The following is a 10520-nucleotide window of genomic DNA, read 5'->3' on the forward strand; positions in this document are numbered from 1 at the left end:
GTATAGACCTCCACGTGTACCCCCAGGTGTGCTGAGGACACAGCATAGAGCTCCACGTGTAACCCCGGGCGCTCTGAGGACACAGCACAGACCCCCATGTGTAACCCCGGGCGCTCTGAGGACACAGTATAGACCCCCAAATGTAACCCCAGGTGTGCTGAGGACACAGTATATACCTCCACGTGTACCCCCAGGTGTGCTGAGGACACAGTATAGACCCACGTGTACCCCCAGGTGTGCTGAGGACACAGTATAGACCTCCACGTGTACCCCCAGGTGTGCTGAGGACACAGTATAGACCTCCACGTGTACCCCCAGGTGTGCTGAGGACACAGTATAGACCTCCACGTGTACCCCCAGGTGTGCTGAGGACACAGTATAGACCCCCACGTGTACCCCCAGGTGTGCTGATAACATACGGTACTATAGATTCTACTTTGCATAAGTGTGAAATGAGGGATCACAGGAGGTGAAGTTCTTTTCTTTAATAAGTGTAGATTGGGATTACTGTTTTATCGCACGGCACATTGGAGCACGACATGGAGAAAGCAGCTGGTTTTAATCTGTAAAATCACGGAATATTTTGGAATGTGACACAGAAAATGCTGCATTTCTGGAATGATAGTGATACAATGGAAAGGGGTCTTTTCCTGCCAAAATACTTTGATGCGGGGCATAAAAACCTCAACTTCCTAAACTGAAGCGTGGATTGTGCTTTGTGATATAAATCACCTCCTACCAGCAGAATATTCACTAACAGGCCATTTATCCAGAATATCCTGATATCTGACCTGGCAAAAAGAAATCTCTGAGCTACAGATGCTGACGAAGCCGCGTCACCGGCAGAGGGTAACAAGGGCAGGTATTACTTAATAGCACATTTTTCTGTACAACTGGGGATTAGCGGCGGTGGTAACCAGACTCCTTCCAATGCTCGCCATGGGCTTCAGTTACATCAAGAGCTGCATTCACAATTCTGCTGGACTCCTGATCCAAAAGATGACAGGAGATGCTCAATGTTAGGACATAAATCTGACAATAGGGTGGAGCTATAATAGGAGATGCTGAATGTTAGGACATAAATCTGACAACAGGGTGGAGCTATAACAGGAGATGCTCAATGTTAGGGCATAAATCTGACAACAGGGTGGAGCTATAACAGGAGATGCTCAATGTTAGGGCATAAATCTGACAACAGGGTGGAGCTATTACAGGAGATGCTCAATGTTAGGACATAAATCTGACAACAGGGTGGAGCTATTACAGGAGATGCTCAATGTTAGGACATAAATCTGACAACAGGGTGGAGCTATAACAGGAGATGCTCAATGTTAGGACATAAATCTGACAACAGGGTGGAGCTATAACAGGAGATGCTCAATGTTAGGACATAAATCTGACAACAGGGTGGAGCTATAACAGGAGATGCTCAATGTTAGGACATAAATCTGACAACAGGGTGGAGCTATTACAGGAGATGCTCAATGTTAGGACATAAATCTGACAACAGGGTGGAGCTACAACAGTCTATTTCCAATGGGAACCAGTGATGTTTAAATCATTGCAAATAAAATGGAAAATTCTGTAAAAGTTTTCATAACTTTTCAGAACAGTCTACAGGTTGAGTTCTTCCTGTGTTTTGTAGCGACCTGTCTTGTGGTTTTTACAGGTGAATGGACTTGGCTCCTGAGAAGATACAAGACACCAGGACATAAAAAGCCCCAAAATCTTTGTGTCGTTAATTAAAGAGGCATTTTAGTTGTGTTAACAAAGGAGGCACGGCCAACAGCGGACGCTCGGCCTGACAGAGGCTTGGAGGTGGGCGGAAGTGGTAAGCTAAGGGTTAAGTGAAAGGAGAGGAACATTTTGGGCAGGAGGAGAAAGGAGCTGGAAAGCTGCGCCAGAGATAGGAGAGGCGGAGTTTACTTTGGCGCCAGAGGAGGAGCTTATCCTGGTGCCTGCGTGAAGGCCAGTTGTCTTGTCTTTCTACCTTGCGCCATTAGGTTGGTTTATCCGTCATCTACAGGATTTTGCTGGGCCAGTGAAATGGGGACAAGTGCAGATAACAGGAGGCCAGAATACATTGTAACAAACACTCAACTGTGAAAAGCACGAGGAGAGGACAACATTTTAGCCTTTGAATGTAAACAAATATATTTTCATTAACTGACAGCAAGCACAGATCTAGGAAATGGTGAGAAGTGACTTCACAAAAGCATAAGGCAACATCTTCTTTCACAATGATACCGCTTTGTTCTTGCAAAAAAAAACAAAAACAGAAAAGAAAGTTGCATAAAATCAAAACGCTCACAATAAGAGTGATGTATCCGTGCCATAAAGTGATGTATCCGTGCCATAAAGTGATGTATCCGTGCCATAAAGTGATGCTGACCCCCCCGCGGCCGCCCCTTATAGCAGCCGTTCTTTTCCTTATTCGGAGCGGAGAGCATTTTAAGAATTCCTATAAAATGAAAGTTATTATTTGCCAATCGATAGAACAGCTGCGGCTCCGGGGAAATGTTCAGGCTCCAGATTAGAATATCCTTTATATAGTACAGCAAAGTGGGATGTACGTCGGGGGTCCAACAGGAAAGAGGGGGGCATAGCGGACCTCCGACAGTAAAGAGGGGAGCACAGCGGAGATCCAAAAGTAAAGAGGGGGGCACAGCGGAGATCCAAAAGTAAAGAGGGGGGCACAGCGGAGATCCGACAGTAAAGAGGGGGGCACAGCAGAGATCCGACAGTAAAGAGGGGGCACAGCGGACATGCGACAGTAAAGAGGGGGCACAGTGGAGATCAAATAGTAAAGAGGGGGGCACAGCAGAGATCCGACAGTAAAGAGGGAGCACAGCGGACATGCGACAGTAAAGAGGGGGCACAGTGGAGATCAAATAGTAAAGAGGGGGGCACAGTGGAGATCCGACAGTAAAGAGAGGGGCACAGCAGAGATCCAACAGTAAAGAGGGGGACACAGCGGACATGCGACAGTAAAGAGGGGGCACAGTGGAGATCAAATAGTAAAGAGGGTTGCACTGCGGAGATCTCACAGTAAAGAAGGGGCACAGCAGACATCCGACAGTAAAGAGGGGGGCACAGAAGGGTTCCAACAGTAAAGAGGGGGGCACAGCAGACATCTGACGGTAAAGAGGGGGACACAGCGGAGATCTGACAGTAAAGAGGGGGCACAGCAGACATCTGACGGTAAAGAGGGGGACACAGCGGAGATCCAACAGTAAAGAGGGGGACACAGCGGAGATCCAACAGTAAAGAGGGGGGCACAGCGGAGGTCTGACAGTAAAAAGGGGGGCACAGCGGAGATCTGACAGTACAGAGGGGTGCACAGTGGAGATCCAACAGTAAAGAGGGGGCACAGTGGAGATCTGAAAGTAAAGAGGGGGACACAGAGGATATCCGACTGCAAGGAGGGGGCACAGAGGAGATCCGACAGTAAAGAGGGGGGGCACAGAGGAGATCCGATAGTGAAGAGGGGTGGCACAGTGGAGATCTGACAGTAAAGAGGAAGGCACAGCAAAGATCCCACAATAAAGAGGGGCGCAAAGTGGAGATCAGATAGGTAAGTGCTTTGCATATTGAAGATTAGACAGTAAAGAGGGGCACACACTGGAGGTATGACAGTAAAGTGGGGTGTACTATGGACATGAAAAAGTAAAATGTGACACAAAACGGAGAACAGACAGTAAGGGAGGCAAATAACAAAGATCAGTCAGTAAAGAGGTACGCATAACGGAGATCAGACATTAACGAGATCTACGTGGAGAGAATCGCCGGGGGCAGATGTAAAAACAACAGCTCCAGGATGGAGCATGGAGAAGGATAGTGGAACCGCACAGCAGGAAACGCTTCCGAGCTCCAAGATAAATACCATCTACATTCCTTATTATCTGACTGTATGGAATGTGTCCTCCTGCGTCCCAAACTGGCTACATCTCTAGTGCACAAATCCTAACACCTCCGCTCCGGAGTGCTGGCATTACTCTGTGCACGGCAGAGGCAGGCTTTCACTTCAATGTAGGAACCTGTCCTGTATGGCCATGTTCTCACAGCGGGGAAAAATCCAATATGGATTCCAACAAAAATTCATGTGTTTTTTTAAATGCAGTTTGCAGATCTGCCGTGTTTTTTAATGTGCTTTTTTTACACAAGTTTTGGGTTTGTTTGTTTTTTTTATATGCCCACCAAATTATATGAGGTGGAAAAATCACAAGTATCTTTCAAGAGAAATCCATGTCAGAGGTTTTACAGTTATGAAGTGGTTTATTAATATTATTTTTCCTCACTTTTTTCGGGCTTTTGATTTCAGCATCGAATTTGATGCAGATTTCACAAGGAATCCGTATCAAAGTCACTTGTGACGTTTTTCCTGTGGTGCAATAATCAAAACCCAAAAAATAATGTTAACAGCCTTAATGTCGAACTACTGCAATCAGCAGGATGCTTATTAAGGAGAATTTGAAGAGTGTGTTGTTGTGGATATATATATATACTAGAAGGTGGCCCGATTCTACGCATCGGGTATTCTAGAATTTACGTATTGTGTAGTTCATGTATGATTTTTGTTATATATATAGATGTTGTTGTGTGTAGTTACCAAGTGTTTGTGTAGGGCGCTGTACATGTTCTGAGTGTCGCGGGGGGTGAGAGCGGTGTTGTATGTGTGTTGCGTGTGTTGCGTTGTTTGTGGAGCGCTGTGTGTCTGTAGCGTTGTGTGTGTGTGTGTTGTGCGGTTTGTGTGGGTGTGGTGTGTTTTGGGGGGAGGTATGTTTTGAGCAATGTGTGTGTTGTGCAGTATGTGCGTATATTTGTGTGTGCAGCGTTGTCTGTGTGTGTGGGTGTCTGTGTAGGGCGTTGTTTGTGATTCCTAGTGTGTGTGTGTTGTGCAGTGCGCGTGTGTGTGTGTGTTGGGGGGAGGTGTGCACCTCCCATCGTGCTCCATCCCCCATGCTGCGCACCCCCCATCATGCTGCATCCCCCATGCTGCGCACTCCCAAACGTGCTCCATCCGCCATGCTGCGCACTCCCAAACGTGGTCCATCCGCCATGCTGCGCACTCCCAAACGTGCTCCATCCCCCATACTGCGCACTCCCCATCGTGCTGCATCCCCCATGCTGCGCACTCCCAAACGTGCTCCATCCGCCATGCTGCGCACTCCCCATCGTGCTCTATCCGCCATGCTGCACACTCCCAAACGTGCTCCATCCGCCATGCTGCGCACTCCCAAACGTGCTCCATCCGCCATGCTGCGCACCCCCTATCATGCTCCATCCGCCATGCTGCGCACTCCCAAACGTGCTCCACCCGCCATGCTGCGCACTCCCAAACGTGCTCCATCCGCCATGCTGCGCACTCCCAAACGTGCTCCATCCGCCATGCTGCGCACTCCCAAACGTGGTCCATCCGCCATGCTGCGCACTCCCAAACGTGCTCCATCCGCCATGCTGCGCACTCCCAAACGTGCTCCATCCGCCATGCTGCGCACTCCCCATCGTGCACCATCCGGCATGCTGCGCACTCCCAAACGTGCTCCATCCGCCATGCTGCGCACTCCCAAACGTGCTCCATCCGCCATGCTGCGCACTTCCAAACGTGCTCCATCCGCCATGCTGCGCACTCCCAAACGTGCTCCATCCGCCATGCTGCGCGCTCCCAAACGTGGTCCATCCGCCATGCTGCGCACTCCCAAACGTGCTCCATCCGCCATGCTGCGCACTCCGAAACGTGCTCCATCCGCCATACTGCGCACTCCCAAACGTGCTCCATCCGCCATACTGCGCACTCCCAAACGTGCTCCATCCGCCATGCTGCGCACTCCCAAACGTGCTCCATCCGCCATGCTGCGCACTCCCAAACGTGCTCCATCCGCCATACTGCGCACTCCCAAACGTGCTCCATCCGCCATGCTGCGCACTCCCAAACGTGCTCCATCCGCCATGCTGCGCACCCCCTATCATGCTCCATCCGCCATGCTGCGCACTCCCAAACGTGCTCCACCCGCCATGCTGCGCACTCCCAAACGTGCTCCATCCGCCATGCTGCGCACTCCCAAACGTGCTCCATCCGCCATGCTGCGCACTCCCAAACGTGGTCCATCCGCCATGCTGCGCACTCCCAAACGTGCTCCATCCGCCATGCTGCGCACTCCCAAACGTGCTCCATCCGCCATACTGCGCACTCCCCATCGTGCACCATCCGGCATGCTGCGCACTCCCAAACGTGCTCCATCCGCCATGCTGCGCACTCCCAAACGTGCTCCATCCGCCATGCTGCGCACTTCCAAACGTGCTCCATCCGCCATGCTGCGCACTCCCAAACGTGCTCCATCCGCCATGCTGCGCGCTCCCAAACGTGGTCCATCCGCCATGCTGCGCACTCCCAAACGTGCTCCATCCGCCATGCTGCGCACTCCGAAACGTGCTCCATCCGCCATACTGCGCACTCCCAAACGTGCTCCATCCGCCATACTGCGCACTCCCCATCGTGCACCATCCGGCATGCTGCGCACTCCCAAACATGCTCCATCCGTCATGCTGCGCACTCCCAAACGTGCTCCATCCGTCATGCTGCGCACTCCCAAACGTGCTCCATCCGCCATGCTGCGCACTCCCAAACGTGCTCCATCCGCTATGCTGCGCACCCCCCATCATGCTCCATCCGCTTAGGAGTGCGCAGCATGCCGGATGGTGCACGATGGGGAGTGCGCAGTATGGCGGATGGAGCACGTTTGGGAGTGCGCAGCATGGCGGATGGAGCACGTTTGGGAGTGCGCAGCATGGCGGATGGACCACGTTTGGGAGTGCGCAGCATGGCGGATGGACCACGTTTGGGAGTGCGCAGCATGGCGGATGGACCACGTTTGGGAGTGCGCAGCATGGGGGATGCAGCACGATGGGGAGTGCGCAGTATGGCGGATGGAGCACGTTTGCTCAGCCTCTCTCCTTCCAGCCTCCCTCAGCATCAGCCCCCCCCTCCCAGCCTTCCCCAAGATCAGCCTCTCTGCTCCCAGCCTCCTCCAGCACGCCGTGCTCCTCTGCCGACACTCACCCACACCCGATCGCATCCACTCACCCACACAACCGATCGCATCCACTCACACACACAACCGATCGCATCCACTCACACACACAACCGATCGCATCCACTCACACACACACCCGATCGCATACACTCACACACACACCTGATCGCATACACTCACACACACCCGATCGCATACACTCACACACACAGACACTGACGATATTGCACATACGCGCTGATACTCACAACATCCGGGGATATCACATGCTTCTGGCCATGTGATCCTCCGTCAGGTCCTGGAAGCTCACAGCACAATATCGCCGCCGAGAAGCAAGCGATATCCCAGGATGTTGTGAGTATTTGGATGCGATGTGATGTGTGAGGTGTGTGTGAGTGTGATCTGATTTGTGTGTGTGCTGTTATGTGTGTGTGCTGTTATGTTATGTATGTTCTGCAGCTGCAGGACCTTGATGTGTGGATGCGATGTGATGTGTGTGTGAGTGTGAGCCGGTGTACACTGGTAACTATGATACACATCGGGTAACTAAGGGACCTTAGTTACCCGATGTGTATAATGGTTACCAGCTTTCACGGCCTCCGTTAAGATCCCAGCATCGCAAGGTTATGTGTGGCGCTGCCGGGATCCTGACGGAGCCGGTGTAGAAGCAAGCGATATCCCAGCATGTTGTGAGTGTGTGGATGTGATGTGTGAGAGTGAGTGTGAGAGTGAGTGTGATGTGTGTGTGTGTACTCACCTGGGAATCGGAGCCCCGTGTCAGTTGGGCCACAGCGAGCGTGCATTGCGTGAGGGGGCGGGGCCTGCAGAGAGCCGGGGCGAGAGGCCAATCCGTGTGGGGGGGCGGGGCCATGGCGAGCCCAGCGGCCAATCAGCTTTGTGTCACCGTAAGGACACAATTTCGGAGCATGACAGACAGACAGACAGATAGACAGACAGACAGACAGACAGACAGACAGAATAAGGCAATTATATATATAGATATACAGTAATTTTATGAACACATACTAAGATGCTGGAGTTTTCTTCTTACATGCAGATCCGAATGGAATAACTACAGCGTGTCCACATTGTATGAACAAACCCTAATAACGCAGGTGCCCTGATCTCCGTCCCCTCCCGTCAGCAGCTCCACTTGTAGCTTATTCGTGACACAGGAGGATGATTCCTGAGTTGGCAGGTCACCACTGCTTTGTGTGAAGGGGCCTGGCTCAGCTACTGATATGATCAGCCAGCCCCCTTCACACACAGAACTTGCCAACAGGAAAACACTTGCCCTCAAGCCAGAAGCGGAGCTGCTGAATTGGGCTACTTCCACGCTTCAGTCTTTTTCCATCAGTCACAATCCGCTGCCTTGAGAAAATACGGTATACTGCTAAATATTTTGCAGGATTCAGTTTTTTCCCTATAGGCTTGTATTAACAACGGATTACGACTGATGGCTTTGCGTTGCATCCGCTGCGCGACGGATCAGTAGTGGAGTGACTGACCGTCGGGCGGAAGGAACAGGACACTGTAACGTTTTTTGGAGCGTCAAAAAAACTCACTGCGCAGGATTCCATCACACACCGTCAAGAGGTATATGATGGTTGTCTATGGTGCTGGATTCCGTTATTTGCTACTGAGCATGCCCAGTATGTACACAATCACATTGCAAGGCTCCAGATAGGCTTGAGAGGAACAATCCACACACAATTTTAGCTTTCTCTACAAACTGTCACAGATGTCCTATGAAAACACAGTAATAGGTCACCAAAATGTCTGGCACTCCCATTGGGCTGTCCCAAAAGCAAACGGATTTTGACGGATCCGTCGTAAAACGGACGCACAACGCATGTAACAGATGCGACGGATCAGTTATTTCACAGGATTCCTGGGAACTGAATCCTGTGAAATAACTCATCTATTGCGTCCGTTGACAGCTAAGGCTACTTTCACACTTGCGTTTATTTCCTTCCGTTACAATCCGCCCTTTTGGAAAACAGTGGAATCCATTAACGGATTCCGCTGTTTCCCATAGACTTGTATGGATGACGGATTGTGCCAAAAGGACCTGCATTGCTTCCGCTGGGCGACGTTCCGTTGCTTCCGCCCAACGGGAGGAACACAGCATGTAACGTTTTTTTGAGCAGCGGAATCCTCAGGATTTCACTGCGCATGCTTTTTTTTTTTTTTTTTAAATCACAAACTTTATTTTGTCTCGCGGTGGCCGAACGTTCAGCTGAGCGCCCGCCCGCCGGCAAGTGACAGTGCTCAACTGAGCGCCCGCCGGAATGCCCGGCCGCCGGCAAGTGACAGCGCTCAGCTGAGCGCCCGGCAACCGGCAAGTGACAGCACTCAGCTGTGCGCCCGCCCGCCGGCAAGTGACAGCGCTCAGCTGAGCGCCCGCCCGCCGGCATGCCCGGCCGCAAGCAAGTGACAGTGCTCAGCTAAGTGCCCAGCCGCCGGCTATTGAGAGCGATCAACTGATCGTTCACAATAGTCTGCTGCCGGTAAAACTGTAAAGAAAAAAAAATAAAAAAAAATAAATAAAAAGCTTACTGTTGTTTTGTACGATCCGTAGCATCCGTTGTGCCACTATATGCAACACATTTGTTGCATCCGTCACACAACGCAATGCTACGGAAGCCGTCCAACGCAAGTGTGAAACTAGCCTAAAAAACGAGGGATCCGTTGTTCCGTCACAATGACTGACCTGACGGATTTGAAACGAATGAAGTGTGAAAGTAGCTTTAAATGACTGGATATAATAAGCGGAGGATCAGGGCATCAGCGATAGTATAAAGTTTATAGAATTATATGAGTATTTTCTTTTCGCTGGACAGCAGCTGTAATTAAACCATTACCGTTTCATATTAATTCAATCCTGAATTACAGACTTACCTTGCTCCTGAGACTTCGCAAACATCTGCTAAAATCATCCCAAACGTCCGGGAGAAGACTCTGCTTCCTCCTCGAGTGTCTCGATCGTGAAAATATCCTCTTGTGTCCGATGAAGGAAATGAGCGGAAGACGCAGAAAGAAATATTTTTCATCTGAAAGTCGGTGACGTGTTTTACATTCCTTTTTCCTGGTTTCCGCGTGTCGGATCTGTGGCCTAAAGCAAGGAAAGATGGAAGATGAGGAAATATGTGAAATGTTTATGGATGAGCAAGGAACTAAGACAGTGAAAAAGATGGAAGACGACTGCAGCGTCACCTCCAGAAGCAACTGTACAATGTGATATCAAAGAAAGGAGGCCCCCAGAGAAGACGCTACGGCACTATATAGGAGTATTTCACAGCTTCTGCCGCTCTCCACCACACTATGGCACTATATGGGAGTATTTCACAGCTTCTGCCGCTCTCCACCACACTATGGCACTATATGGGAGTATTTCACAGCTTCTGCCGCTCTCCACCACACTATGGCACTATATGGGAGTATTTCACAGCTTCTGCCGCTCCCCACCACACTATGGCACTATAT

At 50.8% G+C, this 10520-nt stretch overlaps 1 protein-coding gene across 1 annotated transcript in view; it reads right to left on the reverse strand.

The window, feature by feature from the left end:
* DENND2B (DENN domain containing 2B) overlaps positions 1-10089 on the reverse strand; it is a 386185-nt gene extending 376096 nt beyond the window's left edge. The window contains exon 1 of the mRNA XM_075326680.1: positions 9936-10089. The gene's annotated coding sequence lies outside the window, so the exon portion shown is untranslated. The remainder of the gene's footprint in view (positions 1-9935) is intronic.
* Positions 10090-10520: the final 431 nt, after the last annotated feature.

The sequence above is a fragment of the Anomaloglossus baeobatrachus genome, chromosome 10 (genome assembly GCF_048569485.1).
Source record: "Anomaloglossus baeobatrachus isolate aAnoBae1 chromosome 10, aAnoBae1.hap1, whole genome shotgun sequence".
Classification (NCBI taxonomy): Eukaryota; Metazoa; Chordata; class Amphibia; order Anura; family Aromobatidae; genus Anomaloglossus; species Anomaloglossus baeobatrachus.